This window comes from Larus michahellis, chromosome 2 (genome assembly GCF_964199755.1).
Source record: "Larus michahellis chromosome 2, bLarMic1.1, whole genome shotgun sequence".
Classification (NCBI taxonomy): domain Eukaryota; kingdom Metazoa; phylum Chordata; class Aves; order Charadriiformes; family Laridae; genus Larus; species Larus michahellis.
The window spans coordinates 124919659-124933059 of record NC_133897.1 but is presented as its reverse complement, the minus strand read 5'-3'; the positions used below and the strand labels follow the sequence as shown (position 1 = coordinate 124933059).

General features: G+C 36.0%; 1 protein-coding gene across 7 annotated transcripts in view; it reads right to left on the bottom strand.

Annotated features, from left to right (window-relative positions):
• SNTG1 (syntrophin gamma 1) overlaps positions 1-13401 on the bottom strand; it is a 352251-nt gene that overhangs the window by 89509 nt on the left and 249341 nt on the right. The gene's annotated exons all lie outside the window — the stretch shown is intronic.

The window sequence follows — 13401 nt, the reverse complement described above, 5'->3', positions numbered from 1 at the left end:
TAGAAAACAACATGCCTGAGAGTTGTATTTCTGATCAGATAAAAACAACATGGCCAATGGAGCTAAGAAGACCAATAATGCAGCAAGTTGATTTTTTAATTATTTGCTGGTGACTTGGTCAAGATGCAAACTGCCTTCTAAGTCACTCCATTGTAAAGAATGAATGGTATTAGAACCAGGAGCAAGTGGCAAGTTTCTGTGAGTCTATCTTCAGGGTTAAAAAAAAAAAGGTAAGCATAAAATGCATAAGCTGTGACTTGTTCTATGAACTTACAAAGGTAATGGGAAGCGGGTTTTGGATCAGAAGACTAAATAGAGGTCAGACAGCTATAATTGCTTTAAGCTAGGTTTGGCCTGCAACCTATCCAGCTATGTGAACGGCTACTTAATTTACTGGTAGAACCATCTCAAAGCCCAGAGAGTTCTAGTTGCTATCCAAACCTAGGCACTATATTTTTTTGACAGCTGCTCATTACATTTTGAGATGAAAATGCTGTTTATGGTTACTGTTTGGTAAATTAATGTGTTCCATACGGCTGCAGCAAAAGTAGCTAGCTTAATTAAGGTGCAGGCCTACTTTGCTAAATAGTCAGGAGAGGTATACTGACTATCTCATTAGGCAAATAACTTTAAAAATAATCTGTTCAAAACAGCTTGTCATTAGCCTTTTAGAATTTTGTTTGTTATAGTATTTTAAAATTTATAGATTATGTTTATACAGCAATATCAAGATCCATTTATGTTAATCTGGTGCAAAAGGAAATAATTCTGATGTTAAACATGCATACAGACTATAATTTATCAATTATTTAAAGAGGAACTGAAAAAGAATGTTTAGCTCCACAACTCCACAGGGGTTGTGTCAGCCTAAGGAGATATTTCTTCCTGTGAAAAACCCTATTTATGATGTAAAAAAACCAACAAACCCAACCTTTAAAATTAATATTGCTACCATTACAAAATAAGGCAAACATTTAAATAGAATGCACACACTATTAAAATACAAGTTTATGAGTAGCTTGGGTTTTTCTGCCTGGCAAAGAGCAAAACAAGTGGTAAAAAGAATATATTCACTCCCTCTAACAAGTGCAGTACAGCAAAGTATATAGAGTTGAATGACACTGCTCAGTGCCGAAAGCCTAAAGACCTATGTGGTCGTTTCTCACTTGTATAGTATTTAATAATTATAAAGCTAGTGTCCTTCAAGATTTGCTTCATATTTGCATTTGCATTCCCATGACTCCTCTTACAATAACAAACTCCAAGTTTGTCTTCGCATACATCTGGAGTACTTCAGAAAAACTCACAAGGAGAAAAATCTTTGCGACACTCAGAATACTTCATGGAAGTGACTAATATCATTAGTACGGGAAAAAGGGAATCTGAAACAGAAAAACAGGTGTCTGAGTGTCAGTTTCTTTTGTCTCTTTGGCAGTACCTTTCTTCATGAATGGTCATAATTAAAATAATTAATGTCCACAATTCCGTGGACATTTGCCAATAAAGTCAACCTTACCAAAAGTTTGGAGAATTAAACTTTTCATTTATTCTCCCTTCTAGAGAAAGTTTAGATCATTCGATCATTTTGCTTCTATAACATTTTAATTACCTTCCTCCTCTTCCATGAACGGGAACCCTCAGTTTATCTTTTCTATAATGGATGTATGAGAAAAGGAATATTTTCTTCTTTCCGAATAGAATAGTAAAGCGATACAATGGATGCTAGAAGTTCTTCTAAATCTACACGGCAGCTGTAGGTTGGTATTCCAGTGAAGAAATATTAAGCAAACATATATCTAGAAATGTCCAGTAAAAGTTGTATTTTCCCTGTACAATAATAAGGCTAATTATTTTCCCCAGGTACATCTGCACCTGGGAAAGGAAATTAGCAGCCACAATGAACGGGAAGGCAAAAAGGAAAAGGAAAACAACACATATTTTCATTTACACCCTTTATACAGCAATGCCCAAGTCCATTGCTCATAAAGAAAAAAAAAATATTTTGCATCAACCTGGCTTCCCCAAAGCAATGTGGGCTAGTTTTGCAGTAATAATTATACCACAAATTAAGAAGCCTCAGCACTCCAAAATAGTGGGGAACACCTCCTGTGATGTGAGAGCATCTCAAGAAGCATGGATTTTAATTTGATCTCAAATCCTGAGAGACATTCTTGTTAGTTTTTAAAACTTTTGTGGATTGCAAAGGAAGATTTAAGAAAACAGAAGAAGGGAAAATGGTAAAGGCTTGTCTGACTACAACATTCACAAATATAGAAAATTCCAAGCTGCTCATCTGAAGACATCTATATGAGGCTAGATTTTGCTGATCTTTCTCTTTCATGGCAAACCTGGCTGCAGAAATTTGTGCTGACTTTTCTCTTCCTTCCTGTATATCCACCCTACATTTCAAGCCTTTTGGTTGGGGGATTGCACTGTTTATGAGACTTGTGAACTGAGTTGGGTTAAAAAATCTGCAAAAATAAAAGCTGCACTGTAGTATAGGGAGTGAAGTGTCTCCGTCCAATTTGGTCACGGTAGCCAATACCAGAGAACCCACCTGCAATATCGGACATACGGTACTCAGGCTGCAGAAGATAAGCATGTGTCTGCTGCACTTCAGCAATACTCCTGCTGGATGAATCCTGCTGCATAGCCTGGATGAGAGCCCTGCCTCCTGCTAAACAGCATGGGTGTGAATTTTACATGTGGCTCAATGGATAGCTAAGAGAACAGTCTCTGGAAGGGGGAGCAGAGCCTCAGCCCTGCTCTGTCTCCGGACATCCTTTGGCCAGGGGTGAGACAGATGTCACCAGGCCCGGAGGCTGAGTAGCATAGAGAGCTCCTGTCTCTCATGTCAGGGTGACTCTTCCTACCTGTAAGCCATTACGCTAAACTACCCTCTTGCCATTTCCTATTAGAAGTGGGAGAGAGAGATACTTAATTCAAGGAGATTGAATTACCCTCTGGAGACGTTTGCATTCTTTATATAGTTAATGGGATAGAAGTAAGTGACCAAGTTAGGAGGACTGGTTCACTTTCTTCAAGTCTTAAAGACATTTTCTTCTATCCATTGACTAAGTAGGGAGTTTGGGTGGAGAGGATCTTGCCTTCTCAGGAATGAACAACTAACATTTCTGTGAGATCACTTAATGTAGCTAAATTAGTCTGAACTCCTATGCTTTTACAAAAAAGTAATTACAAAAAAGAGAAGTCTAGTTCCTTGGCAATCAGATACCAGAAAAGAAGAACTGCTAAAACTCCTTTGACAATGTTAAATCAGCTGAATTATGTGAGAAGCTGCAGCATGTTGACACGCCATAGGAAGTTTTTCATAGTTTTTATTACCTTACAAAATTACCTTAGGAAATAAACACAATGAAAACAATATTTTCTGCTAGGCAGGTGACAGATTCTTCCCTGGAGAAAACTGCCATAAGTTTGCATGATCATTCACCGACAAACTTATAAACATTTTTGGAATCTGGACATATATTATTTTACTCTGCTTTTTATTAAGACTCCTTGTCTGTACAAACAGGAAACCTATGAAACATGCAAATAAATCACCCCTACATAGATTAGTTGCACATATTCAAATCTAACTCTCAACAATCTGATCTAAAGAAAAAAATCACTTTATCCTGTTATTTAAATGGTCAGTGTATTACTGACAAAAAGGACTACAAAAATACTTTTTACTGATCTTCTATACGGTTTCAATGCATCACTCTGGTAATAGAGTATCTATCAGTAATTCAAAACGGAAATAAAATTTGTCTTATGACATTCAAAAAGTAGCCTCATGAATAAAACTGGAATTAATAATGTTAAAGAGCTAAATTGTGTATCTGCTTTGACCTTCCATCATCTTTCTGCTAATATAGATAAAAGCAAGTGTAAGGATTACCATGCATCATGGTTCTTTCCCAGCTGCATTTTATGTAGTATTTTATGATACTGAACCATTAAGTAGTCACAGGTGAGATGAACAGGCATTCTTTAACTACCTGGTTGCCTACTTTCCAGAAGTGTTTTATGATTTCCTCATTCTCTATATCTAAAAATTAGCAACCACTTTTCCTATCACAGGAGAGCTCATAGCAAAATAGAATTTAGGAACCCAGCAGGTATGCTTTAGTCATGAAGTGCTCTCTTGACAGACTACCCAGGCATAACTGATAATTGGCTTATAAAGAAGCAAAACTGGGAAAAAAAGAATTGATTACCTGCATCAAATATAAAAATATTCAATATCAATTGAATATATGTGATTAATACCTTCTGAGACATTATTCCATACAGCAAAGGATTGCAGGTTTGATTTCAGAAAGAAATGAAGCAACAAAAAATTGTTTTATATGTTTTTTACAGATCTAATATACTTTCCTTCTTAACATTTGACATCTTTTAAATGTTATTCTCTGTATACGTATTTGTATGTATATCTACATACACACACACACACGTAACTTTAAAGCAGTTTATTTCTTTTTTTCCCTTAGTCTTAATGATAGGGTTTAATTCTATGATCTCATACTGTTTCTTTCCCCAGTGTGAAATAACCCTGATGAAATTCAGGATTCTATGAAGAACACTGCATCTTTGGGACCTCTGTTTCACTTATTACCAAAGTTCAAAGTTATTTTTGTTGAAGAATTAGGACAAATACAGAAAAGCAAAAAGCACCTCATGTTTAAGGCAGCTGCATTCCCCCCAAAATCTGTTTTTATCCATCCTTTGCCAGCAAGTTCCTAAATTAATTCAAGAAAACTATTTAAACTAAATATTTTCATTCATTATCAATAACAATTCCTAACCTGAAACACTACCAGAAAGGGTGGAAAATCAGGTGACTGCAAAGGATTCAATGGAAGGTGTGCTTTATGTTAACTTTCTAAGTAAGTTAGGGTTATTTAAGTCCAAAGTTGTCTCAAGTGATTGCATAAATGCAGCAAAGAAAATTTTCCTTCATTTCACTGTACTACAGCTCCTCATTGGCACAATTAGGAAAACACATTTTTCAGCCTGTAAAATTGCTAAGGAAAGGAAAGGGGAAGGGGAAGGGGAAGGGGAAGGGGAAGGGGAAGGGGAAGGGGAAGGGGAAGGGGAAGGGGAAGGGGAAAGGGGAAAGGGGAAGGGGAAGGGGAAGGGGAAGGGGAAGGGGAAGGGGAAGGGGAAGGGGAAGGGGAAGGGGAAGGGGAAGGGGAAGGGGAAGGGGAAGGGAAGGGGAAGGGAAGGGGAGGGGAGGGGAGGGGAGGGGAGGGGAGGGGAGGAGGGGAGGGGAGGGGAGGGGAGGGGAGGGGAGGGGAGGGGAGGGGAGAGAAACCTCTCATATGGTCATTATAAACAGTTCAAAAAGGTGAAAATCTCCAAAGCAAATTAATACTTCTTCAGTGCAGTAAATCACAGAGCACCATGCATTGGGAAATGAGAATGAAACAAGGTGCTTCGTTCTCAATTTTTCAAGCTTGACTTCATGACCTTAATGAAATAAGTTTTGTATGTAATTACCTCATTTTCTGAAATAAACAAAATGGTGAAAAAAAACCCAAACCAAACAACGCTGTAATCATGTTGATGCCCACACAGGCAATCAGCATGGCTATAATTTCAGACTTTCCCCACAGACGCCTGCTATTTAACTATGCAAAGTATTTTTAGGAGATAAGAAACCTGTCACAGCGCTTCATAATACCTTTTGTTAGCAGAGAAATGGCGATTCCAAATCATTTGGGGCTCATTTCCTCTGCAGCACATTGTGCCTAGTGTTCATTTGTTGTTTCACCCGTTTCCCTGTCAACTGGGCTTGTCTGCCCCAGCCTCTTGAAACTGTCCTGGAATGACTGACATTCCTGTTTTCTCTCTCCCCAGCCCTCTGCCTTTTCCTCCGAGTCTGTTCTCTTCCTCAGGCGAACACAAGCTGTGCACTACCTGAACGCGCTGGATGTCTACGGCACTTTATGAAGCAAGAAAACCAAATGGAGAAAGTGCTTTCAACACATTAGCCTACTAATAATGTATTCCCTAAGGTGTTTTATGGCTTTTTGAGTGCATTTCAATTTATTTTACTTCTTTTTTTTTCTTTCTTTCTTTTAATTGGTTGTGGAACAAATGCAAAACTTTTGATGTAAGCACTTTTTAGAAATATATTTTAAAAGTGACTAAGAGGAAAGGCATGTGAAAACAAGCTAACCTTGCTTTAAAATACAAATAATTACATTCATGTCTGTGGGGGTTTTTTAAGACAGGAAAGAGGAGGGATAAAAAAAAGGAGGTTATTATTGCCTAGCCTCCCAGTTCACAGTTGCTGTTTCAACAGCTACTTTCAACACACTCTCGCTTAAAATAAGCCAATTGTGGAATATTGAACAGCTTACTGCACAACAAAAACTAGGTTAAAGTAGCTGGAAGTCTCCAACTGCTACTGAAAGGGCAGCTTGGCATTTTGGCAGGAAAGGTCAACTTATAATAAGTACTTTCTTTTTCCATGTGCTACCTCTCTGCAAAAGCCAAGTGGTTTACCTGTGTCCCCAGTCAGACTGCTCCTACCTCCTTTATTCTTGTCATTGTTTCTTTGCCATTTTAAATCAATGAAGATTTTTTTTTTCCTATTTTTTTTTCCTAATTACAGGTTTCTTGCAACCTTTCAGCAGGGTGGGATGTTGAGAGAAAGTGTGACATCCCTCCAAAGAGTCTTGTAACTAAACAGATTATAGTCTTTATTATATTGTGTCAACTTAAACCTTCAATAATAATGTAATGAAGGAAGAGAAAGTCTCAGAGCCTAATATAAATCCTACATAGATTAAAGATGTATTGAATATTCTGACGTTTTGCTTTGATTTAAATACCAGTGCAAGGCTACAATTTAATTTGACTCCATACAAAATTGGATGAATCAGATAAAGTGCAGGGATCCTTTGCTGTATTACAGCACATATAAAAAATGCAAAAATATTCTCTGTGATAATGTGGCTTTCTTTTTTAAGGCTTATATTTAACAGGTAAATTGTGATTCTTCTGTTTGTAGAATATTTATAAAGAAGGGATTTTGATTTTACTGTCTCTAAGGACATAATTTCTCTCCAATTGTATTTTAGAACTGTATAGTAGCAATTTATAGCAATACAGACGGTAATATTTTTATTAGGTATCATTGACCATTGCAAGACTGGTGATGCTATGTACAGTAAAACTGCAAAGATATTATTAAAAATAGCATTAATAGGTTTAACATTTGGGAGAAGTTTGGTACAGAAAGGCAATTTTATTTCATTTGAAAAGCTATCATGACTAATTGAAGTTTACAATGTACATTCCAAATCAAGACTGCAAGACTGCATGTCTTAATGAGTGCTGTCACCATAATCAGAATATGTCATAACAAATGCTCCAACTATGAAGACAGAAGTTCCTTGCTACAAGTTTCCCAGATAAAGTGAGTATTCTGGAAGAAATAGTCTGGAAGATATATTTCTTGAGGAAATATTATTTTCTTGCACTGTTTTCCTGAACTGCCACATGATGGACATTATCCTTTAAACTCAGGTACATTATAAAAGTGCAGATGAAACACACTGGGGCAATGTCAATACAGTTTGGCAAGACTTAACTTTTCTTTGCAGCAAAATCAGTACACCCAAGAGGATGTGAAATATCCCACAATTCTTCAGTCAACAAGGTAAAGGCAACAAGTTAGTAAAATAAGACCTGCAGGAAATTGCCCAAAATGTAAGTTAATATGAGACGAGGCCATATGTAAAACTTGATAACAGTGACATACAAACAGATGTGATTTTTGATGTCAGGCTGGTAACATTCCACATTGCAAAAGGGAGGAAAAATAGGATAGTTTTGATTTATGTAATTTTGATGCTGCACTGACATTTATTCACTTAGATCTATGTGCCTTAAGAGAACCATATAGGGAAAAAAAATGGCAGCAGTATCACAGAATTACAGAATGGTAGGGTTGGAAGGGACCTCTGGAGATCATCTAGTCCAACCCCCCTGCCAGAGCAGGGTCACCTACAGCAGGTTGCACAGGAACGTGTCCAGGCGGGTTTTGAATGTCTCCAGAGACGGAGACTCCACCACCTCTCTGGGCAGCCTGTGCCAGTGCTCTGCCACCCTCAAAGGAAAGAAGTTCCTCCTCATGTTTAGGTGGAACTTCCTATGCTCATGTTTGTGCCCATTACCTCTTGTCCTGTTGCCGGGCACCACTGAAAAGAGCCTGGCCCCATCCTCCTGACACCCACCCTTTAAGTATTTATAAGTGTTGTTACAAGCATACCCAGTTCTGAGTTTTGAATGTTTCTATAGAGACCTAAATACCAGTGTTGGAATGAATAGCTCTACAGGCTTCCCTTTACAAGGTCTAGAATGGGATGCAGAACAAAAAATCAAAGCGTCAGAACTTTGTAAGCACATAAATGCCTAATACTGCTTAAAAAACAGTTGAACATACATTTATTTGATAATGCACAATTTATCTGAGTAGTTCTGTATTGGGAAAAATAAATTATATATTTAAAAATTATTCTATTGGTAATACTTTGAAGACTTCCTATAATCTTCTGTTGTTTTGGTCTTCATTTTACAAGGTTTTCAACTTTTAATTATAGACAGTATTTGCCTTTTGCACTACTACAGAATATGCCACTGTATGAGGTTTGATACTAATGTTGATCTTTTTTGGATTTGCTCCAAACATGCATAGCTTAGTAACCAACAAAAAAGTTAAATATTGTTGTAATACACAATTCACAGGGCATCTAAGAGCATAAAATCCCTGAAAACTCCAAAATTACTAACATCAGAGCACCCTGATGGTCTGCTGTGGTATTTCACCTAAAAAATTGAAATGTGAAATCTGTTCACTTCTTATGAGTGACATTGATTTATTGATGTAATATAACATTCCACAGTATGTTCTTACTGGTGGTAGCACCCACCAGAAAAATGAGACATGTACTACTAATTTATTTCAATAACTTACTAAACACTGAATGTAGTCCTGTGGTATTTTATTCTTCCCACAAGTGGAACAGATCATATTATTCTAATTGAGTTTTCTTCTCCTGTTTTGTATTGTTTTCCTCTACCTAGTGACTTACAGAATCCCTAAACAATTACCCAAACTTCAGCATTGTAAAGATTAGGTATTATTCTCTTTTCATCAGTGAAACTTAGTAGCAGTTTCTTTCATTATGCATTACATTTTAAGTATATGACCGAAGTTATGATTTCAATTGAACTTTTGAATTTTGTTCTAAATAAATGCTTAAGTTCAGGAAAACACATACATTGTGCCAAACTCATACTCAGTTTGTAGACCTCTTACTCCTACTGCTTTCATGCTACTGCCATGCTTCCACCATTAACATATGTGTGCCTCATTAATTTCATAGATACATGCTATTTTACACAGAAAATTTAACATGATGGAATAAAGCAAAGTTACCGTGAACTAAATCTTGCAAGATCTTATGGGCATTCTTAAGATAAATTTAAAACTAACTTTTTGTCACTTCCTGCTTGGCAACCTTACCTCAGTTGCCTGTCATTCCTGTCTGATGAAGTTCATGTTGTTTCTCCTCTGTAAGTGCTAGCTTCAAGGTAAGAAGCATAAATGTGCAATTGCTGCAGTGTCTCCCAAGGAAATGATGGAAGAGGAAAGGGAAAAGAAGTATCATTGCACTCACTATATAAAAATCTGCCACAGAGAAAGCAATGGGAGAGAGTGAAAAATATTGAGTCGGGAGGATAAATCCCCAAAGACTCTATTAAGCTATATCCCAGAAGATGCTAACTGCAATGTATTTTTTTATTATTCTTTTGTTATGAAGACCTAGAGCTTCTTTTTCTCTTTTCTTTTCTTTTCTCTTTTCTTTTCTTTTCTTTTCTTTTCTTTTCTTTTCTTTTCTTTTCTTTTCTTTTCTTTTCTTTTCTTTTCTTTTCTTTTCTTTTCTTTTCTTTTCTTTTCTTTTCTTTTCTTTTCTTTTCTCTTTTCTTTTCTCTTTTCTTTTCTTTTCTTTTCTTTTCTTTTCTTTTCTTTTCTCTTTTCTTTTCTCTTTTCTTTTCTTTTCTTTTCTTTTCTTTTCTTTTCTTTTCTTTTCTTTTCTTTTCTTTTCTTTTCTTTTCTTTTCTTTTCTTTTCTTTTCTTTATTATTTTGGCAGCACTTGAATAGAATATTGTGGCACTGAAATAATTTTCAGTTGAACCAAGTTTGAAAAAGACCTTGGGAAAAATCTTGTCCTTTCTGAAGCCATTAAAAATTTTGCCTTCGAGTCCCTTGAAAACTGCACCAATTAGGGATGTGATGGCAACAGGTGGATCTTTATAGACCACACGATTTTGGAGTATTTTCTTAGACTCTTCCAGAGCACAGGTTTTTTAAAAGTTATGTGACCTATTGTATTCTGTCGTCATAAAATTCCTTAAGAAAACTGATGGTAAAGAATAGAAATCAGTACTAATTACCACTGAAATTAATAGAGTTTAAAACTTTATGGAAAGGCCAATAGTTCACAGCTGAACTGGAACAGCAGAACTGAAATTCCTATTTGCAGCATGAGTAAGAAAAGGTGGAGGCAGCAGCTTGTTCCCTTTCTAATGGTCTTTGGCCTGCCATCCAAACCGGCAACAAAAAGAGGTAAAACCCTTTTCTACCTCATCAGTTCATAGAGGAATTAGTGTTCCCAAGTCTAGGTTCAATTTAACATATTCAGATTTCAGCACGCGAACTTTATTTTCAGTATTGCTTAGACTAAACTTCGGGTTTAACATAACCCCTCTGAGTTTTAAGACTACTGCTAAAACTGATGAATTTTTAACACAGATGCAGCTCAAGTGACTCCAGTTGGAGAGGAATACATCTTCAGAAACGAATGGTCTTTATGAATTCATCACATCATCAATTATAGTGCGGTATTAAGTCACTTTCAATAATGCACTTCTATAGTATGCATTTTTGTTACTTAACAATTTATAGTCAATTCATGTTTTGTAATTTTAAAGTGATGTGTTTAATCTCACATGTGATCTTTCCATGGTTTCTGGGGAGCTAAAGAAATGAAAATTAGTGTTATCACTCTCAGTATTCCACAAACACTGCAGAACACTAGTTCTAATTTACTGAATACAAAGAAAAAGAGTGAATACCTGAAGTCTGTCTTTTGATGAAAATTTGAAATGAAATCAACCAGATCAGTCAGCATACTGATTTTTTTTAATCTCTTCTGTAATAGTCAGAATATAATTTTCTATATCTCTGCATTAAAACTGTAACTATCTTGTTCAATAATAATACAAGTTTTATCTCACACTGTATAATGAGTGATAGTCTAACCCCTGCAGGCAAAATGTGTTTGCCTGCGGTCACCACCTTCCAGCCTCCATTACATATATTCAGTTAGCAACACTGCCTTTCAAGGATGATGATGTCAAGACATTTTGGTTTTGTTTCTGTTCCTGCCTTTTTATTATCTTACTCTCTTTGGTAGGTTACAAAGATGATTCTGCAATTGAGTAAAACCACCTTTGTGTCAGATGTGGACATATTAGATCACGGCAGAAGAGATTTTGACATTATCCTTATAAAAATTTTATTGAACTATAGACTGAAACATGAGATTTTGGAGCAAGGGACTCATATTTCACAACTGTAAGATGCATAGGGAGAGAAAACCCTGTTCTTACCACACACATTTGTGGGGTTTGAACCATCAGATGATTTTTTTTTCAGCCAGCTTGTGTGTGGAAAAGTAAAATAATTCAGATTTTCTGGTTAGGCCTTTCATCAAAATATCCAGGCAGTTCTTTGGCAGATTTATTCAGAGAAACCGTCTTCATCTCCTCAAAGACACCAGTGACAGAATATACATATCTCTTTAGGTATCGAGGTTTGAACTCACCACCCTAGGGTCTCTTACGAGTCAAAGGAAAGAAAGACATGTCCTGAGGGAATTAATCTCATCATAAAATAGATGTTGAAAGTAAATCATAAAGATTGCTCTTAGGACATTCTACTTTGAGACATCTAAAGTGAGGCAAGATAAATCCCACCCTAATCTACAGAGTACTTGACATACTAGAAAAGGAAATGCTTTCAGAAAAAAAAAATTAGTTTTTATAGTATTTCTTGTTTTCATCTGCTTCCTTCTTTTTCAAAAGGTAGATGTGAGAAAGATCATGTAAATGAACTAGACCGTATTTAAATGAAACAAACTATTTTCCATAACCTCTATACAGAAATAAGAAGTTAATTGCAATTAAAGTAAATTTGTCGAAAAGTTCAAATAAAGTCCTACATTATTTTTGTTTCTTTGGTACTGGATGCCACAGTAAGGGAGAATGAGTGAGAGTAAATGCCTGTCTCAGAGGAAAAATGCTAACATCAACAGTATATAAATATATGTCAATAACCATCTTGTAAAAGAAGAAAATATAGGGAGTTCTAATCACATCTAATCATTGTTCCAAGCAACTGTTTGGCTTTTTTTCCCTCTGTGTTCCTAATGTTGCTTATATTCACTTACCACATATGTTGTCAAATAACTAATTCTTTCTGGCAACTGACAATTTAAAAGAAAAGTACATTACAGAAAAGGCAGTGTCATTGACTTCCATAAATTCATATGGAATACGAACAATTAGGAAAGCTCTAAAAATAGATTCACGGAAAGTTGTAATAAGCCCTAATTCCCACAGTTACTTTATAGGATGTCTTCAGGATAAAGTAAACACAAATATTGGCATAATAGTTGTATAATTTACTATTTCCATCTTATAAAACACCATATACATTGTTTCTGTACTGTATAGAAACTAGTGTAGAATTATAAACTGTACCTATTTTTAAAACACTGAGAATATATGACATAAACAGTGCATTACCGAAATTCAAGTTACGCTAATAAACCGTAATTATAGTCTCATCAGAGCTACATAAAACATTATCAGATAAAATCTAGGTGCATCTATCTACTGCTATAGGTAAACAAATACACTACTTTAGGTAGGAAGAATCTTTAACAGTCTGAACTAAAGATGGCAAGACTAAAAATCAGCACCTTCAGGACGCCTAATGAGACAAGAAAGGTTCTGTACAGCAACAGCATTGTAAGGATGAATAAATAGACATAAAGTCGGCTTCTACTGCATGGAAGCTTGCAGATGGTGGATGAATTCATGTCTGTCACATTTTTATAATACAATGACTTTTACATATTGCTGCCAGATGGAACACAGTTTTGCATCTTGAATATAAATCTCCAAGAAATACAGCTTCCTTCAATGTGTTCCCTGTATTTGAAACAAAAGCAAATTCAGAGGCAGGTTTGGGAGGCTACAGCAGATTTAAGGAATTCTGAGGGAATATAAATTAAATCCTCAAGGGT